At 46.6% G+C, this 25,084-nt stretch overlaps 1 pseudogene; it reads right to left on the reverse strand.

Annotated features, from left to right (window-relative positions):
* Positions 1-1,160: 1,160 nt before the first annotated feature.
* LOC149460666 (uncharacterized) lies at positions 1,161-24,778 on the reverse strand (annotated as a pseudogene).
* Positions 24,779-25,084: the final 306 nt, after the last annotated feature.

The raw sequence follows: 25,084 nt of genomic DNA on the forward strand, positions 1-25,084 counted from the left end.
CACCTGATGATGTGGTCTAGTCTGTCTCTACACCTGCTGATGCGGTCTAGTCTGTCTCTACACCTGCCAATGTGGTCTAGTCTGTCTCTACACCTGCCGATGTGGTCTAGTCTGTCTCTACACCTGATGATGTGGTCTAGTCTGTCTCTACACCTGCCAATGTGGTCTAGTCTGTCTCTACACCTGCTGATGCGGTCTAGTCTGTCTCTACACCTGCCAATGTGGTCTAGTCTGTCTCTGCACCTGCCAATGTGGTCCAGTCTGCCTTTGCACCAGTTGTTCTGATTCAGCCCAGGCCAATTGAGCCTCCTTTTTCATTTCTGGGACTTTCAGTAACCGGGCCTCACCCTACTGCAACTGCTGAAACCTATCTAAGAAGTTCCATTAAGCCTTTGGATAAACTGCCTCATTCAGCCATTTTTGGGCCCGCAACTTTTTCTTCAGGCCACTCTGCATCCAGCCTGTGTTCCAGCTTGACTTCTGTACCATGTCACCTGCTATCCAACATGATGTTACAGGTTCTCTGCTGTCCAGTTTGGCTCCATAAACTCCCTGCCTGCTAACCAACCTGACTTTGCTGATCCCCTGACCATTGCCCAGCATGATGCTCCTTTACTGGAAGCCCAGCTTGATGGTCCTTTGTCATATGCCCACCCTGATGGTCCTGTGCCAGATGCCCAGCATGCTTTTAAGTATCCATGGGTTCCTCCTCAGAGGGGGCTAATGTCAGGAGCGTCTAGTCCTTCTGATAAATCACAATTAATGGTCCCATTACAGCATCCTGGTTCTAGTTATGATGCAGCTTGTCTCTGGGTGGAGACCAAACCTCATTTAAGCCAGCCAAACCTACAGTCTCATGTTAGTGATAGTGTGTGTAATACACGTTTAAGCTCCCTGTCTGTCTGTCCTGCTCTGCTGTTTGGATTCCTCTGTTTATGACCTTGGATCAGATATCAACTACTCTCAACTCTGCCTGTCTTTTGACCAGGGATTGGACCCTGATTACTCTGAATATTGCCTGCCTTGTCAATCAAATGTTGCCAAACACAATGCCCAAATCTTGGTGCTTCACAATTCCACATGGTATCTGTCACTTGATGAGGTGCAGGCCTCCACAGATGGGGGAATCTGGGAACTGTCAAAGACAACACACAAGAGGGTGCATTACCATAATATCACATTTATTAAAAGATCATAAATGGAATCTCACAAGTCGACCATAAAAACAGACATAGAGCCAGATCTTCAGTCCCAGACAATGGGGTCCTGTCCCAAATACTGCCCAGTTGGGAAAACTGATGCATTTCGGGAGATGAACTCGCCTTGTACCTGGACTGTCATTGAACCATTCTGCCTGTCAGCCAACCACAAGTACCTGTTGCTGTGCTCAGTTTGCACCTGCCCTGGTGTGGTAGCCAGGCACTATAGCATTGTATATCAGTCCTGGGGGCACCGAGTACCAGTAGGCCTGCCTGCCTTATGGAAAAGGGGCTGCTATAGGTAAGGACCACAGAAGCCATACAATGTCTGACCACCTGTGTTAGAGGTAAGTGTGACAAGACCTCCAAGTGTTTGTGAAATCTCCCACCACAAAATGTACTCAGCCAATCACAGGGCAGGACTCCAGTTTTATTCTTCTCCTGCCATCGATGGCCAACCCGATCCCACACTTCATCCATGTCTTTGGGGGCCTCTGATCTCCTTATCAACTGTTTCTTCCATGATGAAGATCAGCCATGGAGTATATCTGAGGTGTATATCAGGGTGTGCTTCTTCCCCACATGAGAGCTGGGATGTCCAGCAACATTCATCTAGAAGACATTTCCCGCACTCAAGGCACTAATAAACCTCCAGGGTGGTGTGGGACCCCTGATGTACAGGAAGACAGGACTTCAGTGAGGAACATTTCCATCACTCAGGACAGGAAAGTGGCTTCTCCCCCTTGTGAGATCCCAAATGTTTGTGAAGGTGGGACTTTCCGCACTCAGGACAGGAACACGGCTTTTCACCTGTGTGAAATCTCTGATGGGTATAAAGACTGGAATTTCTTGAAAAAAAAAAAGGAAAGTGGCTTGTCTCCTGTGTGAGATCTCAGATGTCTGTTAAGACAGGACATCGGTGAAAAACATTTTCCACACTCAGAAAATGAAAACGTCCTTTCCCTCCCTGTATGAGAGCTAAGATGTATGACAAGTTCTGATTTTTCAACAAAACATTTCCAGCACTCAGAACAGTATTATGGCTTTTCACCTGTGTGCAATCTCTGATGTCTGTAAAGATTGGACTTCTCTGAAAAACATTTCCCACACTCAGGACAGGTATATGGCTTTTCCCCTGTGTGAGATCTCTGATGTGTGACAAGTTTTGCCTTTTCTACAAAACATTTCCCACACTCAGGACAGGTATATGGCTTCTCACCTGTGTGCAATCTTTGATGTCTGTGATAAAAAGATTTGTCTGAAAAACATTTCCCACACTCAGAACAGGAGTATGGTTTTTCCCCTGTATGAAGCCTTTGATGTGTGACAAGATGTGATTTTTGTATAAAACATTTCCTGCACTCAGGACAGGAATATGGCTTCTCTCCTTTGTGAGATTCTTTATGCCTAATAACATTGAACATAGAATGGAAACACTTCCCACACTCAGTACAGATATATGGCTTCTCACCTGTGTGAAGCCTCATATGCTTTTGAAGATTAGACTTTTGTGAAAAACATTTCCCGCACTCAGGACAGGAATACGGCTTCTCCCCCGTGTGAGATCTTTTATGCTCATTAAGATGGAATTTAGAAGGGAATCCCTTCCCGCACTCAGGACAGGAGAACCTCTTGTCTGTTGGAAGGCCGGCCCGGTCCCACACAGTCTGAGGATACGAGGAATCCGATGGTCCATCTACACTGGGTGGTGCCGGATGGACATTGGAGGGAGCCGGGTTTTCTCCTGGACTATACTGTGTGATGTCCTCATCTTCTACTTTCCAGTCTGGAGACAAAGTGAGACAATCCTCTGAGGTTTTCCTCATCTCCCGGCCATGAACTAAAATACAAAGACAAAGAGGATTACTAGACAGGAGCTGATTGGTTCAGAGAGTGAGGATGGGGGGAGAACAACCAAGATGAAGACTGGACTGATCCTGAAGATAAACAGCATTGGGTTATACAGTATAAGGGTCAGGACTCATAATATTGGTATTCAGTAATCAGTGGAAGATTAAATGTTTACTGTAGACAAGTTGCAGAGATCCCACACCGCTGCCTCCCATCTCCTGAGACTGCACTCAGTGACTTGGGTCTGAGACACTACAGACATATCCCTCCACCCGGCACAGCCAGCAGACAACAGAGCAAGGAACCCTGGGAGAATTGCTCTATCGGAGATTTCACCAGGGCATGAGGAAGAGGACCCACAGAGCAGGTCCCAGATAACTCAAAATCTATGGTGAAATGAACATTTTGCTGCCAGCTGAACCCCAGAACCTCCATAAATCCAGTCTAGATACATAAATTGTGTCTGCAGCACAGAGAAGGAAGATTATCCGAGAGAAATCCAGGAATACAGGACGGGGAACACAGCTCAGGAAAGTGACCAGGGGATTACAGGCTGATATCACCCAGTCCCCGCCCTACTCTGGACCAATCAGTGAGCAGTATGGGTGGAGGAATGGATTTAGTGTTCATGACCCACCTGTGCTGATCTCTGTAGGAGTGTCCTCCTCTATAAATGTCCCCGTTATTCCATCCTCCTCCATAGACTGCTGATCATCCCTCACATACACCTCTTCTTCTTCTGCTTTCACCTCAAATTCTATATCGATTGGATCTCCACTCTAAATCAAGGAAATGAGAGAAAATATCATCTGTAAAATGTAAGATTTATGATTGTGACATCACATAAAAAATCCTCAGTGTCTCTACAAGTCCATGTTAGATTGTAAGCTTGAAAGAGCAGGGCCCTTGAACCCCTCGTGTTTTGTTTTGTTACAGTATTGTATCATGTACTGTCCCCCACTATAATGTACAGCGCTGAGCAAACCAATTAGTGCTATATAAATACTGTATAATAATAATAATAATGTTCTAGATGCTCCACCCCACCAACCTTGTAATGGTGAGGGATGGTGTGACCTTCCTGTGTGGAATCCCGGGAATACAGAGGACGGGGACATCTCTCTGGTGGGTTCCTGGTATTAGGTGGCTCCATCATATCCTTGTGTCCTTCTGAAAACTCCTCCATCACTCCATACTCCTCATCCTCCTCTTTATACTCTTCTTTAACATCAATATTATCATCCCCGAGGATTCCACTCTGAAAGATATAATAAAACATTCATTGTAACAAACATGCTGTGTATAAATCACAACTACCAATAATTGTCATCATCTACCTGATGATGGTGAGGGATGGTGTGACCTTCCTGTGTGGAATCCCGGGAATACAGAGGACGGGGACATCTCTCTGGTGGGTTCCTGTAGCTGGATGACTCCACCATGGTGTCCTGGTACAGATCTTTGTGTTCTTTTAGAAGCTCTGACTCCTCCATCCCCCCATCCTCCTCCTCCTCCTCTATTATCTCTTCTTTAACCTCAACTTTAGGATCTCTCAGGTTTCCACTCTGAATATATAATAAAAATGACATCAATGGTAACAGATAATGTACAGATCCTAATGATACTATCAGTGATTGTTCCTCATCTACCTGATGATGGTGAGGGATGGTGTGACCTTCCTGTGTGGAATCCCGGGAATACAGAGGACGGGGACATCTCTCTGGTGGGTTCCCATGACTGGATCCATCTGTAGGAAACACACACACTGACTGAATCCATTGTTTCTATGTGTTTATCAGATGATGGGGGATCTAGGTGGATCCTCCGTACTGCTCTCTCCTTTACAATAAAGTCTCCTCTTACCCGGTGATGTGAGGGGCGGCTGATTGTCCATCATGACGTCCTTGTAGAGGTCCTTGTGTCCTTCTAAATACTCCCACTCCTCCATGGAGAAATAGACAGTGACACCCTGACACCTTATAGGAACCTGACACACACAATGATACAGTCACCATCCAGACACATCCCTTGTCTGTTACTGGAGAATGTCCCAGAATTCCCGGCACCGCTCACCTCTCCTGTCAGCAGCTCAGTGATCTCTCTGGTGACTTCTAGAATCTTCTTCTTCTTTCTCTCTTCTATCAGGGAGGGAGGTGGAGGCAATGTGATGTCATATGATCTCCAGACTTCACAGGAGGAAAACTCTACATCTGAACACAAATAGTCACATCAAATGATATTCCCAGAATCCTCCTCACCTCTCCATTCAGGTCTCCATTTTATTAAAGCCCCACTTCAGGCTGAGGTATAATTCCCCCCCACAGGACCCCCACACTACGCAGGGTATAGGCTTGTTGCAGCATTCTGATGTCATTACATACAACGCAGGACCAACAGTCCCACTTTACATGTGAGGATACCAAGGGGCCCCACATCCTAAGAGCATCAGAAAAAAGCCAGATGGAGGAACATTGGGGGAGGAGCTGTGAGGTCAGTGTGATGTCATAGGATTCTCTGATTCTGGATGGAGGGACATTGGGAGGAGGAGCTGTGAGGTCAGTGTGATGTCATAGGACATATAGACTCTGGATGGAGGGACATTTGGATGGGGAGATTTGAGGGGTCCGCGATATGAGGCTCCCATGTAAACCAAAACCTTGTTCCTGGGTGCGTCCTACCTCTCCTAAACTGAAGAGTGAACTTTGACCTTTACCATCCAGAAACTTGTCCGGAATTTGTGGAAGTAAGCTGTCATGTGATCAGGTGACGTGCGGAGGAACGGAGTGTAAATAGCAGACAATAGTCTCCATCATGAAGGAGATGAGGGGGAGGGGAGGAAGTCACTGAAGGTGACCATAGATCCATGGAAATTCAGCTGGTTCAGCAGGGATCGCTCACATTTCCATCCATGTGTGGCCCCTGCCGGATAAAAGCCACTCCCCCAGCAGCTGCAGCCAATAGCTTCAGTGCTGATCTGTGTATTCTGAGAGCGGAGGAGTCCCCCCATTGTCAGAATACAAGAGTGCAGCGGGGAGGATTCCCCCATCCACCTCCAATGTGTGGATGGGGGAATCGCTTCTATTTTTATGGTCATCCCGCTGGCTGAACGATAAAACTGAACCATGTAGGCCAGCTTTGGGGGCAAATATATTATCACCAACTCCTCCCCCTGAAGGGGTTCATCTACGTATTACCTCCTCTGCTGCCAGATCCAGGAATGTCTCCTCTCTACTTCCTTGTTCATGGAACTTCCTGTCTGGGTAGAAGTCAGAGGACAGACATGACGGGGGGTTACTGGTTGTAAATAGAAAATAACATCTTATTACCTCCTCTGCTGCTACTTCCACCAAGGTCCCCTCTATACGGCCTGCCTGTACCTAACATCACTTCCTGTCTGTGTCTGACATCACTTCCTATCTGTACCTGACATCACTTCCTGTCTGTCTTCCATAGAGATTTCCTGTCTGGGTAGAAGTGAGATCCCCACCTTGTGGAGCTCAGAGGAACTGCAGCCCCGAGAAGCGTCTGGTAGTGTGACCCCGGCCTTGTGCTGGGTGTGTATGGACTGTAGATCCTTATAGAGGGGTCACCTCCACTCCCACCAAGGGGGACAGAAATATATGACTGCTCGGGGGAGGGATTTTGGCCCCTTTGATTTTGCAGTAAATGTGATTGCATTAGTCCCGTTGATTTTCGTATTTCCATGTAATAAAAGGTGTCACACGATGTCGGGTTCCCCTTTCTCTCCTCTCTGAGTGTGTATTTAGAGGCGGAGCTCCTGCTGGAATGGCGGTCGGAGGCGGAGTCTAGGAGGGAGACTGGCAGAACCCGCAGCAGACTTGCAGGAGGGAGCGAGGAGGATCTGGTTCCTTTACCATCGGAGATGAGGAGAGTGTGAAGGATGTTTGTGACTCTGGGAGCTGAAAAGCTGGGAGTCCTATTGGTGTGGTGAGGGGGAAGCACTACTAGGGGGCGCCCTCACCATCCCGTGTACAAGAGGTGGAAGAAGGCGGGGCTACACTACAGCCCACACAGTTTGGAGGCGGAGCACTTTCACACCTTATCAACTTTTCACTGATTGGTGGATTTTTGGAGTAAAATAGGTGGATTGAAGTAGATGCAAAGTGGAAGCGGTGGACTTGCAGAGAACACTATACTGAGCACACAATATTGTCTGTCTCCATGGATTTGCACAGGATTTGAGATGATTTCCTATAGCAGCAAATCTGATGAGATGAATGAATGTAGCGCCCCCTCCTGGTCAGGTCTAGGATGTGTAGTCAGGTAAAGCATAGCTGTGTTTCTCTGCTCACCAGAGAGGCTGTCAGGTAAATTCAGTCGGTATTCTGCTTTACAGAGAGCTGTGATTGATTAGTCAGGTCTGCTCATGCTGCTCTGGTTCTGTTGGAGTTTGTCTGAGTTCTGCCTGCCTTCAGGAAGCTATGAGAGTCTTCCAGAACATGGGAATTGGCTAGACAAATGACCAGCATGAATATGGATACAGTCCTGGCCAATTGCAGGGGAGGATGGCCCCATTGCATGCTGGGAGTGGTATTTATACTCTGAGAGCACATGGGTTCAGTGTCTTTCCTCGGAGAGGATTGCACCAGCCAGGCTGGAGGCAGGCTGCCTCGCCTGGCACTTGCTGTTATGTGGCCTCGGGTGGGTGACCTGAGGGCCTGAAGTTAGAGAGAGTGACCCTGATTCTACAGTAAGCTGACTGAGGGGAGCTGTCTGCCAAAGCTCTGTCTGGTATCACTGGAGAGAGTGGCTTGGAAGATTGGAAGGAGGCAACCATTCTGTCCTTGGACCTGTGAGTACAAACTCTGAGAGATCTGGGGGACTCTGTGTGCTTGTTACCCCTCTGGTGCTTGATAGTCAGCCTGGGTCTGAGAAAGGGAGCCCTGCCTAGTGTTCTGCAGAGCTTGTCCAAGTATTGCTACTAATGGGACTTCGCTCTCCTACAACTACTTGCTGCTATTTGTTACTGAGAAGTCTGCTATCTACTGTCAGCCGAGACTTCACAAGTCTTCTACTAAGAGATCAGCTACATGTCCTCAGTGTGAAGAGTTCTGATTCTGGAGGATCCGACTACATTCCCCATCCCTATCCCCAGGTCTACAATAAACTCCAAACACAAAACATCCCCTAGACTGGTCATTGGAGACAACGAGCAGAAGTGTGTGTGTTTGCCTTGCTGTGGGGCAAAGCAAAGGGAAACCAGGGGCAACATTCAGCTCCTTCTGAGGTAGTGCTACATGAAGGTGGTGTAAAGTGGAAGCAGTAGATCTGCAGGGAACTGCATCTTGAGCACAAAACACTTTGTTGTATATGGATTTGCATATTGTTCAGTATTCTTAATTTACTGGCAAACAACACAAGATCAATTGAAGTAGGTGTAAAGTGGAAGCAGTAGATCCACAGAGAATAATATTTTGAGTTGGGATGGGATGACGGTTCAAGTCAAACATAAGTTTGAATCGAACATTAACTGTTTGAGTGTTTACCATTATGCAGGAAGTTTGCCCGCGTGCCCAAACAATGTAAAACATGCTTTGTGATTGGCCAAAACATTGCACCTGACCTGTGGTCAGGTGCAATGCTTTGGCCAATAACAGGTGAGTTCTCAGGGAGAGCCATGATTGGCCAAAGTGCTGGCCGTATTATTGAACCACAACATGCAGAAGAGGTGGTGGAGTGGATAAGTCAGTCATCCTCATCCTCTGTCATCCAGGCTCATACTATTTTGCCTTCCACCACAGCTGCCAAAGTGTCCTGTTCCTCCGGCTCCTTGTCCACCACGGCTGCTCCTTCCGTAGCCCCACCATCATGCATGGAGGAGTCACCAGAATGATTGGATCATAGTGTCAGTCCCATGCTGCTGGAGGCTGTGCAGCAATCTGAATGCTGTGATGTTGGTTCCCAGGATGAGGAAAGGAGTGACGTGAGCCTAGAGAGAGGGGGCGCCAGTGAGGGAAAAGAAATGGTCAGTCCTGTTCCCCCAGCCGCAGCACACTGCCAAGTTGGCTCCATTGATGAGGAGGAAGGGGATGATGAGGTCACTGACCATACTTGGGTGCCTGAGAGAACAGAGGAGGACAGTGAGGAGGAGGCAGAACTCCAACAAGGCAGGATGTCCTCCAGGGACAGGCATAAGGGCAGCCAACCAATGGCATCACACGACAGAGCTCCACAGGTGGGGGGCGCTGCTGACTCCATGCAGACTTCCACAAGTTCTCTGGTGTGGGCTTTCTTCAACACATGTGCAGCATTGCTGTTTGCAGTCTTTGACTGAAGCAGACCAAGCGTGGCCAAAACACCAGCCACTTGGGCACCACATGCTTGACAAGACGTATGATGAGCTGCCATGCAGCCCGCTGGTAACAGCACCTGAAAGACCCAGAAAAAGTGCAGACTTCTCCTTGCTCCTCATCTGGGATCTCTACTGTAAAACGTCAGGTCTTCTCAACAGCCTCCACTGAGAGGAGTGATGGTACAGCAGTGGGTGGCCCATCTGACAGCAGGACACCACCTGTTGATTTCAGCAGGAACATTTCACTACCCCATTTGCTGAACCGTGAAAAAAAAGACTGTCCCACCCATCCACATTCTATCCTGGCCAAATTGCTGCGTTACAACTGCTGCCTTTCCATCTGGTGGACTCTTCCCCCTTCCGGGAATTTGCAGAATGTGCTGTATCACAGTGACAGGTTCCGAAAAGACAATTTGTTTCATGCAAGCTTCCAGCTCTGTAGCATCATGTGGAAGGTCATGTTTTGGCCTTGTTGGACAAGGCGGTCAGCAGCAAGGTCCACATTACTGACACGTGGTCCAGCAGGCACCGTCAGGGATGGTACATATCCGTCACGGCACACTGGGTGACTCTGCTAGCAGCTGGGAAGGATGCAGGACAGGGTTCAGTTCTGGAGCTTGTTCCACCACCATGCCTCCAAAAACCTGGTGGTGATTCTGCCACATCTGTCTGCTCCACCCCCTCCCCTTCCTCTATGGCCTCTTCTGCTGAATTGTCCTCTGAACCAGCAGTGCTCCATAAGCATCCAAGGGGCTATGTGATCAGTCAGGATAAAAGATGCCACGTGGTGCTTCAGCTGGTCTGTCTAAGGGACAGGAGCCACACTGGGTCAGAGATTCTGTCAGCTCTGCAGGGGCATGCTCAGAAGTGGTTGATGCCACGGCAGCTTGAGCCAGGAATGGTTGTATGTGACAATGGCACCAACCTTCTCTCCGCATTCTTAGAGGTACACTTGGCACATGTTCCATGCTTGGCACACATCCTGAATTTGGTGGTGCAGTGTTTCTTGAACAGGTACCTAGGCTTTCAAGACCTTCTGAGGCAGGCCAGAAAAGTCTCTTGCCATTTCCAGCAGTCATAAACATGTTCGGCTGGATGACATTCAACGGGAATTAAATCTGCCCAGCAACCAACTCATTTGTGCCATGCCCACTTGGTGGAACTCCACTTTGGCAATGCTGTAGTGGCTGCACACACAGCAGAGGGCCATCAATGAGTACCTGTGTGAAAATGGCACAAGGACAGGCTCAGGGGAGCTTGGCTTCTTCTCATCATGCCAGTGGCTGCTGATAAAGGATGCATGCACTGTCCTGTCACCATCTGAGGAGGCCACAAGGATGGTGAGCTGTGACAATACATGCATCAGTGACACTATCCCTCTAGTGTTCCACGCTACATGGAATCATGGACAGGGCACTGGAGGCAGAACAGCGGGAGGAAGAGGAGGATTTCCTGTTCTCTCAAGGCCCCTTTTATGCAGAAACCATTCTTGTGGGACTGCAGAACACACAGAAGGAGGAAGTGGAGGAGGAGGAGGATTGCAGCAGCATGGAAGTAGAGGATCACATAGAGCAGTCTTCAAGGGACACTTTTCAGTCCCCAGAACCCAGCCAGGAGTAGTACATGTCTGGGAGGAGGTAGTTCCTGACAATGTCATCCTCAGTGACCCAGAGGACTCAGAATCTCCTGCCTCCTCAAACTTACACTGCATGGGCTCCCTGATTCTGCAAAGCCTGTGTAAGGACCTGAGGATGTGTGTTATCAAGAAGAGGGATCAATACTGGTTGGCAACCCTTCTTGATCCACGTTACAAGGGTCAAGGTGCAGAGCTCATCCAGTCTTCCCAGAGGGAGCAGAGGATGAAACATCCTGAGGATTCCTTGAAATTGTGGAACACCTTTCCAGACACTGGGAGGTCACCATTTCCTGGACAACGTGTTTCTGAGGCTTCATTCTGTCAAAGGAAGAGCGGTGGAGAAGGCGGCCAGCTGACCGATGCCTTTAAACAGTTCTTTAGTCCTCAGTGCCCAGGACTGTTAGGTTTAAGCACCCATCGGCAGGGTCTGCATCATATGGTGCAGGATTATCTAGGGGCAAGAGCAGACTTGGAGACCTTTCCAGCTGAGCATCCACTGGGTTACTGGGTCTTGAGGATGGATCACTGGCCAGAACTTGCTCAATATGCCATCAAGCTACTGGCCTGTCCTGCATCCAGCGTGCTTTCCGAACAGATATTCAGTGCTGCTGGAGGTTTTGTGACGGATAAAAGAGTGCGTCTGTCCACAGACTCCGCTGACCAGCTGACATTTATCAAAAGGAATCAGTCCTGGATCAACAGCAACTATCTTGCCCCTGATGCTGATGTAACTGATTTCATTTGTTAGGGATCTGGGATCCGTTGAAGACTGCCTATGTTGCCTATCCTATTCCTCAATCCTGATTTTGCTAGCTCCCAACTATTTTTTTGGTTTAGGGCACCACCAACACCCAAGGCCCAATTTTTAGGTACCTGTTTTACACATGTAAGTCATTTCAATTGTTTTTACCATGTATCTATAATTGTTAGCAGTTTTTAACTGTAGGGCCCATTCCTGCACCCAGCATTAGTAACTGTGAGGGGATACAGTGTTCAGGCACCACCAGCACCCAAGGCCCATTTTTCTGCACCTGTATGATATGTACATATAATTAGAATTTTTAGAGCCGGGTCCAATCCTGCACTTGTCAAGAATAACTCTGAAGGGTTACGGTGCGAGTCCTGCTGCAGCAGGTTCTATACATTGTACAGATGTGCAACTTTGCAGGTAGTTTAACCCCTTCCATACCGGGCACTTTTACCCCCTTCCTGCCCAGGCCATTTTTCAGGTTTCAGCGCTCTCACACTTTGAATGACAATTGCGCGGTCATACAACATTGTACCCAAACTAAAATTTTATCATTTTCTTCACACAACTAGAGCTTTCTTTTTGTGGTATTTAATCATCGCTGGGGTTTTTATTTTTTGCTAAATTAACAAAAAAAAGACTGAAAATTTTGAAAAAAAACAAGTTTTTCTTTGTTTTTGTTATAAAAGTTTGCAAATAAATAATTGTTCTTCATAAATTTAGGGCGAGATGTATTCTGCTACATGTCTTTGGTGACAATAACCCAAATTAGGATGTATTTTTTAGTTTGTAGGAAGGTTATAGAGTTCACAAACTATGGTATAGATCTGAATATTGATCAATCCTGAACTACTGACAGCCAATCTAATTTCTTGAGGTCCAAGAATGTCAGAACAGTACAGATATCCCCCAAATATCAGGACGGTACAGATATCCCCCAAATGTCAGAACAGTACAGATATCCCCCAAATGTCAGGACGGTACAGATATCCCCCAAATGTCAGGATGGTACAGATATCCCCCAATTGTCAGGACAGTACAGATATCCCCCAAATGTCAGGACGGTACAGATATCCCCCAAATGTCAGGACAGTACAGATATCCCCAAATATCAGGACGGTACAGATATCCCCCAAATGTCAGGACAGTACAGATATCCCCCAAATGTCACGACAGTACAGATATCCCCCCAAATGTCAGGACGGTACAGATATCCCCCAAATGACCCCTTTTTGCAGAGTAGACAGTCCGACGTACTTCATAAGAGGCATGGCGAGTTTTTTGAAGTTGTATTTTTTTTGTCATAATTTTTTGGAAAATGAAAAAATAAAAAAAATTATTTTCACAATTTTTTTTACATACTGTCACTAGTGCAGTACAGCGTCATCATATAACTGGCATGGCAGTGATCAGGGACACTGACTGGTGACAGTGTGAAAAAAAAAAAATATTTTTTATTTTTTTTATTTTTTTTTATTATTTTAAATTTTTTTATTACATTTTTTTTCTTTTTTTTAAGATTCTTTTTTCATATTTCACTATGACCAAAGTAGTACAATGTTACCATAGTAACATTGTACTACTTTGGGGGAGTGATTAGTATTTTTTTTGTTTTGTTTTGTTTTGTTTTTTACACAATTTGCTTATAGCAAAGAATGACTTTGCTATAAGCAAGCATTTATCTGAATGACATCGATTCATTCAGGGTTTTTTTGTTTTTTTTTGTGCTTAGCTGTGGTTTGGTCACAGCTAATCACATGACATGGGCATGTGATCGCTGTGACCATTCACAGCTAGACACTAGTATACAATGGATGGCACGAATGAAGCCATCCATTGTATACAACTGTCATGTGACCTGCAGTGATTGGTCACAGCAGGTCACATAGTACCGGCAACGGGGGCCGTTACTCAGATCTGTCATCGGCCGTGTCCGAGGTACACGGCCGGTGACAGATCGCGCCGCTGCGCGGCTCTGCAGGAGCACGATCTGCACATGTTCGGGAGGACGCCATATGGCGGCCTCCCGGAAAGCTAGTGCATTTTTCAGGATGCCATAATGCTATTGGCCGGGCATCAAATGGTTAAATGGACCCCCAAGACATGATATTTCAATGAATATTTTTTTTTTTCTTTTACTTTAAGCAATGAAAAATGACTGCCCCTTTATAAATGGTACTATAAGAAATTTTTTTCCACTGATTAATCTCCCTCAGGGCAGTACCCGGGTTCCTATACCACTTTTATGGGCAATACCTAGCATATAAGCCTTCAAAATGGGAACTTTTGAATTTGTAAGTTCAAGTCCCAGAGACTTGCATTATGTTCGATGTTCGGTGCAAACTTTTGGTCTGTTCGAATGTTCTACCATGAACTGAACCAGGGGATGTTCGGTCCATCACTAGTGATAAATTAGAAGTGCAGAGGGAGAGCACACAGAGCAGATCACACAAAACCTGACATACGGGAGTATATTGGGGAATGTGAGGACACATTACGGATAACAAGACAAAGCACAACAAAATAGTCCACCAGGTAGAAATGTAATACCACATAGATAGTCCATGTAGGATGGCCAAGCAAAATGGAGAACCAGTACACCAGGCCACCAGCCCAAGGGGAATGTACCCAGTCCACAGGGCAGGGATCCGGATAGACCAGAGTACAGCATAGCGGTGGGTAAGTCCAGCACACAAGCAGGGATCCAGGTGGACCAGGGTAGGATGTAGCAAGGGTCAAATCCAGCAGACTTGGCAGGGATCCAGGCAGACAAGGGACTAAGTCAGCACAGGGCAGGGAACTGGGCAGACAAGTGGGGTGATTCAAGCATAGGGTAGAGACCAGGGCAGCATGGTATGGCACATCAAGGGTACAGGCTGGCACACTGTGCAGCAATTGGATCCAGCAGTGTCCAGAAAGCTATCTGTCTCAGCAACTGTGTGCACCAGGTAACCTCTTTCTAGGAAGACATGCAGCCCTCAGTCCTGTGTGTCCATCACAGAAGTAAACTCAGAAACGTCTGACCCTTTCTGCCAGCATAGGGTTATTATATTGTCCTTTGAGTTCAGCCAAGCCTTAAGCAGCCAAACCTGCTGCTGGCCCATCTGGCTTTATCCAGCTACAGGACACAATGCTGTCTGTGCTTCAACAAACAACACACAAAAAAATATTGGTGCCCTTTGTTACAACCCCTGCCCCTTCCAAACATGTACCAGCAAGAGGCCTCAACTTGCCTCTGCAAGGTACATGTTCCAGTTCATCAGCAAAACTACAAAAGTATCCATGGGATGGCTTTTCATCTGAGGGCCACATGGTTATTAACCTCCCTGGCGGTATGATCATGTCAGGAATTTTGTGCTGAAAGCGGTACCATTTTTTTGCATGGAAATATGTAGTTTTTAATTGTAGGCTGTAATTTTTAGGAATAACTCACTGAAATCTATCCGAAAAAGAGTCTATTAAACATTTCGGGGATGATAAAATTTGAAACACGAAATCATAAATTATAATTTAATAAATAATCATAAAAAATAATAATATAATAATAATAAATTTAATTCAATAATATAATCAAACCAAAAACACTGAAATTTGAAATACAGAGGCAAATTCGCACATCGCTGAGCAAAGTCGCAAAATCGTTTTCAGTGTCTGATGACGAATTTCCCCACAAATCATTATCACTCAATTCTGCAAGTGGTTCTGATTTACTATCGCTGTTCTAAAACCGCTTTTGATGTAAAGGGACGCTTTTTGGCCGCCATGGACTTTTCTAAGTTTCCAGGCAGAAAGAACAGTCAAAATGCAGGCAGGGCACAGGACAAAGCAGTGGGGACAAAATGTATGTGAAATGCAGTGAAAAAGCAATGACAGCAAAAATTTCAAATTTCCCGCCGGTTCCGCCGCTCGAACGTTCCGACGTCACGGGGACCGGAACACGGAAGTCAGATGCCGGCATCCGCCGGAGGAGATGGACGGGGACGCTGCAGGGGACACATCGTGGGAGCAAAGGACAAGGTAAGTGCTGCAGGGACCCCCAGAGAACGCTGCATGGTAAGCCCGAGTGTAGCTCGGGGTTACCGTTCTTGGTATAGAAATTCTACCCCGAGCTACACTCGGGAACACCGCCAAGGAGGTTAAAGCTCTTTCCAGCAGGACATCACTTTGGGGTATGGAAATGGTTGACTGACGGACACACTTGAAGTGCTGGGAGGATAATTTGATCCACTAACATTATCTCTACACCAAACTGCAGCTGTAAAGTTGGACATCTCCCTACAACTCTTGGGACAGATAGCCTGCATGTGACCCTGCTGTCTCCATCTACAGCATCAAGTCTGGGGTGCTCTTCCTTTATGTCTCCACCTGTTTTCCAAATCAAGAGATCCTCCCCTAAACCTTGGGACGTTGGTGGGATTGACCTGAACCTTTACATAGTTAACAGGGTAGATCCTTGATGAATTTGCATCTTGCATCAAGCCTGTCCCAAATTTGTGATCTATTCCTAGAGTGGATCTAGGTCACACTCCCTAGAAACTGACAATTAAGTTCTCCCAGGTCATTCCCTTGGAGAATGTCAACAGAAAGTTCTGCTATTACCCCAACAGAAGAAATTCACCACACAGGGATCAACGATGGTCAGGAAAGCACCTGTATCACAGAAACCAATGACTTTTCATACATCTATGCAGAGCTCCTGTAATTGCTGCTGCCATAGCTTGGGGCTGGACTCCACAGACTCCTAGAAGGGCACCGGTTGTTGTTGGAAGCATCCATTCACTTTGATATGGGGAAAGCCTCTTTCCTTCTGGCACCAGTGCTACACTGGGATCAGGGCAGGTGTTTTGAGTCTGGGGAGGGTGGAAGTTCCTTGGGCATCTAGCCTGGAGATGCCTGGGTTGTCCACATCTGTAGCATGGGTGGTCCAAGGGTGACCAGAGAGCTTGGTTTGGAGTGGCATTTCCTCAGAAGCTTGGTACATATCCATATAGTGCACCAGCTTGGGAGAGGTGGGCCTGAGAGTATTTTTCTTAGCAGGGCAGCTGTCCTGGCAGTGACTGGTTTGTCCGCAGCCAAAGCAGAGTCTCTCTATAGTAGGCCCGGGGCTTGCTGTGGGGGAACTGGATTGTCGGAGAGATTTGGTTGAGGCAGCAGCGCTATCTGGGGACTCATCCATCAGTGGGGAGGTTGCTGCCTCCACTACGGTGATGGGCTTCCATTCACACACCCACTGTCAGAGCTCAGGGGGACACTTGAACAACAACTGCTCCTTCAGGATCACGTGAATAATTTCCTCAGGGGAGGTCCCTTTCTCCCCTGCCAGCAATCAGTGACAGGCTAAAGACAGCTTATGCACAAACATTTTGAAGGTGGTCTCTGGGAGGTGAGGGGTAGTCTGAAACTGGGCCCAATAAGACTATGTGATGCCGCTTCCATCCCTGCCCTTTTTATTTACTCATAGCTGCATTTCTTTAGGGGATCCATCATGTGATAGGCCTCAGCAGCCCCTTCATCTAGCAGCCTACCACATGGCAGGTCCAGTCCATGGGAGGTACTTCCAGCAGCTTGCATTGGTGTTCAAAGTCCTGAACGAACCCTTCCTCATCTCTAGTATGTTCTTGGTAGGGCTTAAAGTTCTTGCTGGAGACTCTTAGGGTTTCCCTTACCACAGGGACAGGGACAGAGGTGGCGTCTCTGTTCTTTGCAGCCTCCCACTCTGTTTGTCTCTTTGTGTATTTTCAGTGACTGCAAGTTTCCTTTGTGTTGTGGCCCCCTCCCCCAGAATGACCATCTCTAGCACCAGATAACCCATGGGCTCTTACAGGCTTTCCTGGGTAGCTCTGGTACATACTCCCAGGGTGGTGCCTGACCCATGTCGGTGCCCAACTCCTGTTGGCCAGCTTCCTCCAGTATCTGGACCAGCTGTTCTTTAGTAAGTCCCCTGTAGCTGAGACCCAACTCTCCAGCCTTTTCTTGTAGGCTGGGACGGTCAGAGACTGCAGACATACTACAGGAGACGGTCAGAGACTGTAGACATACTACAGGAGACGGTCAGAGACTGCAGACATAGTACAGTAGACGGTCAGAGACTGCAGACATAGTACAGGAGACGGTCAGAGACTGCAGACATAGTACAGGAGATGGTCAGAGACTGCAGACATAGTACAGGAGACGGTCAGAGACTGCAGACATAGTACAGGAGATGGTCAGAGACTGCAGACATACTACAGGAGACGGTCAGAGACTGCAGACATACTACAGGAGACGGTCAGAGACTGCAGACATACTACAGGAGACGGTCAGAGACTGCAGACATACCACAGGAGACGGTCAGAGACTGCAGACATACTACAGGAGACGGTCAGAGACTACAGACATACCACAGGAGACGGTCAGAGACTGCAAACATACTACAGGAGATGGTTAGCAACAACAGACATACTACATGAACATAGCTACAAATTTTCAGAAAATTTTCCAGGGACACTTTTTCTGCTGTGCATCCAGCAAGCCATTAAAGGTAGAGAATATATTTTAATTACATTTGGGACATTTACTTAAGATGGGAATTGTTCTGCAAGATATATCAGGATAAGTGGGGATTAAGGAAGGAAGACTAGAGAGGATGGGGAGAGAAGGAGCCTAGAGAGGATGGGGAGGAGCCTAGAGAGGATGGGGAGGGGAAGGAGCCTAGAGAGGATGGGGAGGGGAAGGAGCCTAGAGAGGATGGGGAGGGGAAGGAGCCTAGAGAGGATGGGGAGGAGAAGGAGCCTAGAGATGATGGAGAGGGGAAGGAGCCTAGAGAGGATGGAGAGTGAAGGGAGCCTAAAGAAATTGTAGGCAATTGAGCCTAGAGAGTTTGGGGAGGGAAAGAAACCTAGAGAGAATACCTTTGTGTAGGTTTCTAGCACTACAGACTCCATGCAGTCACCTCTACCATTCAGCACTTGCCATTGTCCTCACTGTGTTCATTTTCTACAAACACCAACCCATCGGTGCCTCCCTCCCAGGAATACAGAACACATTTTCTCAGATGATCCCAGTATTGGACCCATTTAGTATGCTGGACATGAAAGTATTCTGCATCCAACCTTCTGGAAAAGACAAACATATTTCCTCCCCCCATCCCTTCACTGGGTTGTTTTACAGAAGAACTAAAGGCATTGATTTTCTGGAGAGTGGAGAGGGGTTAGACCTCCTGTTGGTTTCTATTGCTGCCTCGGCCTCCTTTAGGGAGATTCAGCCTCTCTATTTGTCCTGTTTACAATTATTACTGAAAGTGATATAAAATCCTGAGATTTGGGGTGTCAGCAGAACAGGATCAGGAAGAGGACTCCCTATGACACCATTGTATGTAGGGGGCGCTCTGCAACTAGATTTCACACCATCGTATATAGGGGCAGATTAATACAACACATGTACTGGTGATCCAATCAGAACCCTCCAGGCCCCAGCAGTGCACACCCCCAGATTAATATGACACGTGTACTGGTGGTCCAATCAGAACCCTCCAGGCCCCAGCAGTGCACACCCCCAGATTAATATGACACGTGTACTGGTGGTCCAATCAGAACCCTCCAGGCCCCAGCAGTGCACACCCCCAGATTAATACGACACATGTACTGGTGGTCCAATCAGAGCCCTCCAGGCCCCAGCAGTGCACACCCCCAGATTAATATGACACGTGTACTGGTGGTCCAATCAGAACCCTCCAGGCCCCAGCAGTGCACACCCCCAGATTAATATGACACATGTACTGGTGGTCCAATCAGAACCCTCCAGGCCCCAGCAGTGCCCCCAGCCCTGAATTCTCACCAATGGAACTCTCCAGTGAAATCTCCTCTCATCAATTACTAGCCGGATTCTCTCTATTACCTCCTGTATGTACAAAACTCCCCCAAATCTCTCCCCTCCTCACCATCCACTAGAAATTGGAGGAATTGTTTCTTCTTCCTGAAATCCAGACCTAGAGAGGAATAGAAAAGAGCCAACAAACCCCACAAAGTCTTTTTATAGAGATTTATTCCATCAAATCCAAACTATTCTACACATATTTATTCCATGGAATATGAAGAGATTTTTCTATCAATAATCCCATCAAATCTGCGTGTTTATTGGACTTTATTCCCAGCAATAATCAATCAGGAATCCATGCCAGCAATCATCAGATCAATAGGAATGTTTCCAATATCCAGTGATCACGGTTTGATCCTCCAACATAACCAGTGCACAGAATGATAAATCTATCCCATGAAATGGATCTTATTGATTGGTTGATGTCATTGATTGATCTATTGATTCCCTTCTATGATAGAATAGATTGATTTCTCCATGTATTGATCATCCTCTCCATATATCTCTTCACCTTGTCTAACATCATACAAATCCTGAATGCTATAAATCTCAGTCCTGTCCATGAATTGTATGTGACTCGGGTCTTTATAATACCATATACTGGACTGTTACTTCATTCCCTATTTTTATATCGTCTTCTTACACCTGTCCTGATGAAGTGACACTTTGAAGCCATGAAACGCGTTGATGGTGTATTTTACATTCACTTGTCCAGTAAACACCGACCTTCTGAAGAAAACATTTCAGAGTTTCCTCCTTTACTATGGGCTCCTCTGCTGACCTCACCCTCATTTTTTCTTGGGGTGAAAGTTCTCCACCGGGATCCAAATCCTGCTTAGTATATGATGATCCGGAATTCCCCGAAAATTACCAAAACTTTATTCTCCAGGGCCTCTGCTAATAGATGTTTGGGGGTTTATCTCATCTTCAGGACTAAAATCTGCATTTTCCCATGTGTGCAAAATCATGCAGAAACAGCTCTGGCAGTGAGAGGGTTAATGTGGGCTAGATGGGATCCCTCTGCTGGGGTCACACTGTACACATTAGAGCGCCCCCTAGCTGCAGCCTGGTAATAACATTGCTGGGAGGTCTATTCACTGCTACATACTTCCCACCTTTATAGAAACATATTCTGCAGCACAGTGGCTCAGTGGTTAGCACTTCCTCCTAGCAGCACTAGTATCATTGGTTTGAATGCAGAACACTGACCTACCTGCCTGGAGTTTGCATGTTCTCCCTGTGCCTGCGTGGGTTTCCTCTGGGTACTCCGGTTTCCTCCCACACTCCAAAGACATGCTGGAAGGTAATTGGCTCCTGTCTATATTGGCCCCTAGTATGTGTATGTATGAATGTTAGGGACCTTAGACTGTAGGCTCCTCGGGGGCGGGGACTGATGGGTAATAGGTAAATTGATGGCCCTATATAAGTAGCTGTAATCATCTAGGAGTGTGTTCATAAAACAATTGCACAGCAATACACCCGGTGAATGTGCCTGTCATTCCCTCTGTGTGAATGGGATGGGGGGAGTAGAGGGAGTAGGCTCTGTGCTGGGCGGGGTGAATGGTTTCCATGGATATAAAATGGAGAATACCACATTTGGCAATAAGATGGTTCTAATTTCTATGATACTTAGCGCCATCTAAAGGCCAGAAAAGTATGGCATTTATTTATTGACTTTGTAAAATCATCCTTGCCCCTAGGTGGATGCTGCACCCATCTCCCGCCGGGTCCAAGTGTGAGAACTCAGCGATCACGTGATTGCTGACCATGAGTTCTCACAGCCATTCTGAGCAGAGAGTGACGACTGTCAGTCACCGCTCTCTGCCCTGCCCCCCCAGACTCACTGGGCTGTGGAGGGGGAGGGTGCAGCTGGTCAAGACTCTGATGTCGGGATCTTTCCCCAGACTGGACCGGCTGAGTGACGTCAGCTGACAGCGGGCTTCACCTGAAAACGGGTCACAGGAGTTCAGAATGAACTGCACTCCTCTGATCCACAGGAGAAGTACAGACAAAAGAGCTTTGCCTGAACTTCTCCTTCAAAGAATATGTTCCTCCAACATGTCCTATTCCTGATCTGTGCCGGCTGTCCCATGTCCTGGTATGAAGACGTCTCCTCTTCTCTCTGTATTGCTTCCTTTGTGTGAGATCCCCGGTGATCCTGCCAGTCCCTCTGATTTCCTATTAAACCTGACCACACTAGGCATGAGAGATCAGCGTGGTCAGTTCTCTAACTGTGCTGGGAGCTCAGTCTGCTCTCCTCCAATCATGAGACTTGTCCTGACATCCCCCCTACCCGCACAGCCATTCACTGGGAAGACCAGTGAACTGAAAATAAGTGATCACATGAATAGTAGTAATTAGAATGTCACTTCCTGATATCATTGCTGACTATCAGTGAAATCTGTGAATGATCACCGAGGTCACATGGTACAGGGCTATTCACAACAGACTTGTACCATGTGACAAGCTGAGACCAATCACAGCTCTCACAGTATTTCTCAATGGCTGCAGGAATGCAGCCGGAAAGAAGGAGAAATTATTGATTTTACAACCTTTATGGGTATAAAAAAACATAATAATATAAAAAAAAAAAATGTAATTTTTTTTAATTATATCTTTTGGTTATAAACTAATTTTGGTTATTTTTTTTTAATAAAAAGATATCTGAATACATTTTGGCCGATTTATGAAGAAAGATTATTTATTTGCAAAATTTTATAAGGAAAACACTTTTTATAAAAATCTTTTTGACATTTCCATTTATATAGCAAAAAAAAAAAAATTCCAGCAATAATTAAATACCACCAAAGAAAAGTTTTATGGGTCTCAGAGTGCGGGAGTGTGACCTCAGGGTGCGGGAGTGTGACCTCAGAGTGCGGGAGTGTGACCTCAGAGTGCGGGAGTGTGACCTCAGAGTGCGGGAGTGTGACCTCAGGGTGGGGGAGTGTGACCTCAGGGTGCGGGAGTGTGACCTCAGGGATTAGTATGGGGGCGTGCCTGATGAAGGAAACCAAGGCTCTATTTATAGAACATTCATTGGACCAATGAGACAATCATTCCTCCAGCTGTGACAACATCCAGCCCTATGTTAAGTAACACAGTGATTTCCTATGATCACCGGCTCCATCTAGTGGCCACAATGAGGTGATTTTTCTGAAATCTCTCCATCAGTAAAACTGGCTCAATATGATATTATGGCCACTAGATGGAGCCAATGATCATAAGAAATAAAATACGGCCAAAACTCCTCCCAGCTGGAGAATGCCGGTCACATCCGTTCAACATTGTTCTCCATAGACCTCCAAGTGTTTGTGAAATCTCCCACCACAAAATGTACTCAGCCAATCACAGGTCAGGACTCCATTTTTATTCTTCTCCTGCTATCAAAGGCCAACCCGGTCCCACACTTCATCCATGTCTTTGGGGACCTCTGATCTCCTTATGAACTGTTTCTTCCATGATGAAGATCATCCATGGAGTATATCTGAGGTGTATATCAGGGTGTGCTTCTTCCCCACATGAGAGCTGGGATGTCCAGCAACATTCATCTAGAAGACATTTCCCGCACTCAAGGCACTAATACACCTCCAGGGTTGTGTGGGACCCCTGATGTACAGGAAGACAGGACTTCAGTGAGGAACATTTCCCTCACTCAGGATAGGAAAGAGGCTTCTCCCTCGTGTGAGATCTCTGATGTTTGTAAAGATTGGACTTTTCAAAAAAACATTTCCAGCACTCAGGACAGGAATACAGCTTTTTCCTTTTGTGAGACCTTTGATGCATGACAAGATCTGCTTGTTTTACAAAACATTTCCCGCACTCAGAACAGAAAAGTGACTACTTCCCTGTGTGCAATCTCTGATGTGTGTAAAGATAGGACTTCTGTGAAAAACATTTCCCACACTCAGGACAGGAATATGGCTTCTCCCCCGTGTGCAATCTCTGATGTGTGTGAAGACTGGACTTCTGTGAAAAACATTTCCCGCACTCAGGACAAGAATACGGCTTCTCCCCCGTATGAGATCTCTGATGATTATGAAGACCGGACTTCTGTGAAAAACATTTCCCGCACTCAGGACAAGAATACGGCTTCTCCCCTGTGTGAGATCTGTGATGTTTGTGCACACTTGACTTCTGTGAAAAACATTTCCCGCACTCAGGACAAGAATATGGTTTTTCCCCCGTGTGAGATCTCTGATGCTTCTGCAGCCTGGACTTCTCTGAAAAACATTTCCCGCACTCAGAACAGGAATATGGCTTCTCCTCTGTGTGAAATTTTTGGTGTCTGTAAAGATAGGACTTCAATGAAAAACATTTCCCGCACTCAGGACAAGAATACGGCTTCTGCCCCATGTGAGATGTCTGATGCCTGGAAAGATGGGACTTCAGTGAAAAACATTTCCCGCAATCAGGACAGGAAAATGGCTTCTCCCCCGTGTGAGATCTCTGATGTTTGTGCAGACTGGACTTCTGTGAAAAATATTTCCCACACTCAGGACAAGAATACGGCTTCTCCCCTGTGTGAGATCTCTGATGTTTGTGCAGACTGGACTTTTGTGAAAAACATTTCCCACACTCAGGACAAGAATACGGCTTCTCCCCTGTGTGACATGTCTGATGCCTGGAAAGATGAGACTTCACTGAAAAACATTTACCGCACTCAGGACAGGAAAATGGCTTCTCCCCCTTGAGAGATTTCTGATGTTTGTGCAGACTGGACTTCTCTGGAAAACATTTTCCACACTCAGGATAGGAAGATAGCTTCTCCCCTGTGTGAGATCTCTGATGTCTGTAAAGACTGGACTTCACTGAAAAACATTTCCCGCACTCAGGACAGGAATACGGCTTCTCTCCTGTGTGAGATCTTATGTGCATTTTAAGACGGTATTCATGATGGAAACATTTCCCGCACTCAGTACAGGAGAACCTCTTCCCTGTTGGAAGGCCGGCCCGGTCCCACACAGTCTGAGGTTCCTCAGGGTACGAGAACTCCGATGGTCCATCTACACTGGGTGGTGCCGGATGGACATTGGAGGGAGCCGGGTTTTCTCCTGGACTATACTGTGTGATGTCCCCATCTTCTACTTTCCAGTCTGGAGACAAAGTGAGACAATCCTCGGAGGTTTTCCTCATCTCCTGGCCATGGACTAAAATACAAAGACAAAGAGGATTACTAGACAGGAGCTGATTGGTTCAAATCCCCCCAAATGTCAGGACGGTACAAATCCCCCTGTAAGGGAAAAATGTCTTATAAACTGGCATCCATTGTGTTTAATGCCTCCATTGTAGATGTGTGAACAAGTTAGTTTGGTGTTTATATGTCACTTGTAACAACTGTTTGTTTCATGAATTCAGTTTCCATTCTGTAGAAATGGAACTGCCTTATATGGGGGTCTTTAGTCAAATATGGTTGTTATCTCTCTTGATAAGAGTGCAATATATCGTTGGTCATTACAATACATCGTTGGTCATTACAATATATC

Source organism: Staurois parvus, unplaced genomic scaffold (assembly GCF_062004578.1).
Source record: "Staurois parvus isolate SC_StPar_1 unplaced genomic scaffold, SC_StPar_1.0 ptg000222l, whole genome shotgun sequence".
NCBI lineage: Eukaryota > Metazoa > Chordata > Amphibia > Anura > Ranidae > Staurois > Staurois parvus.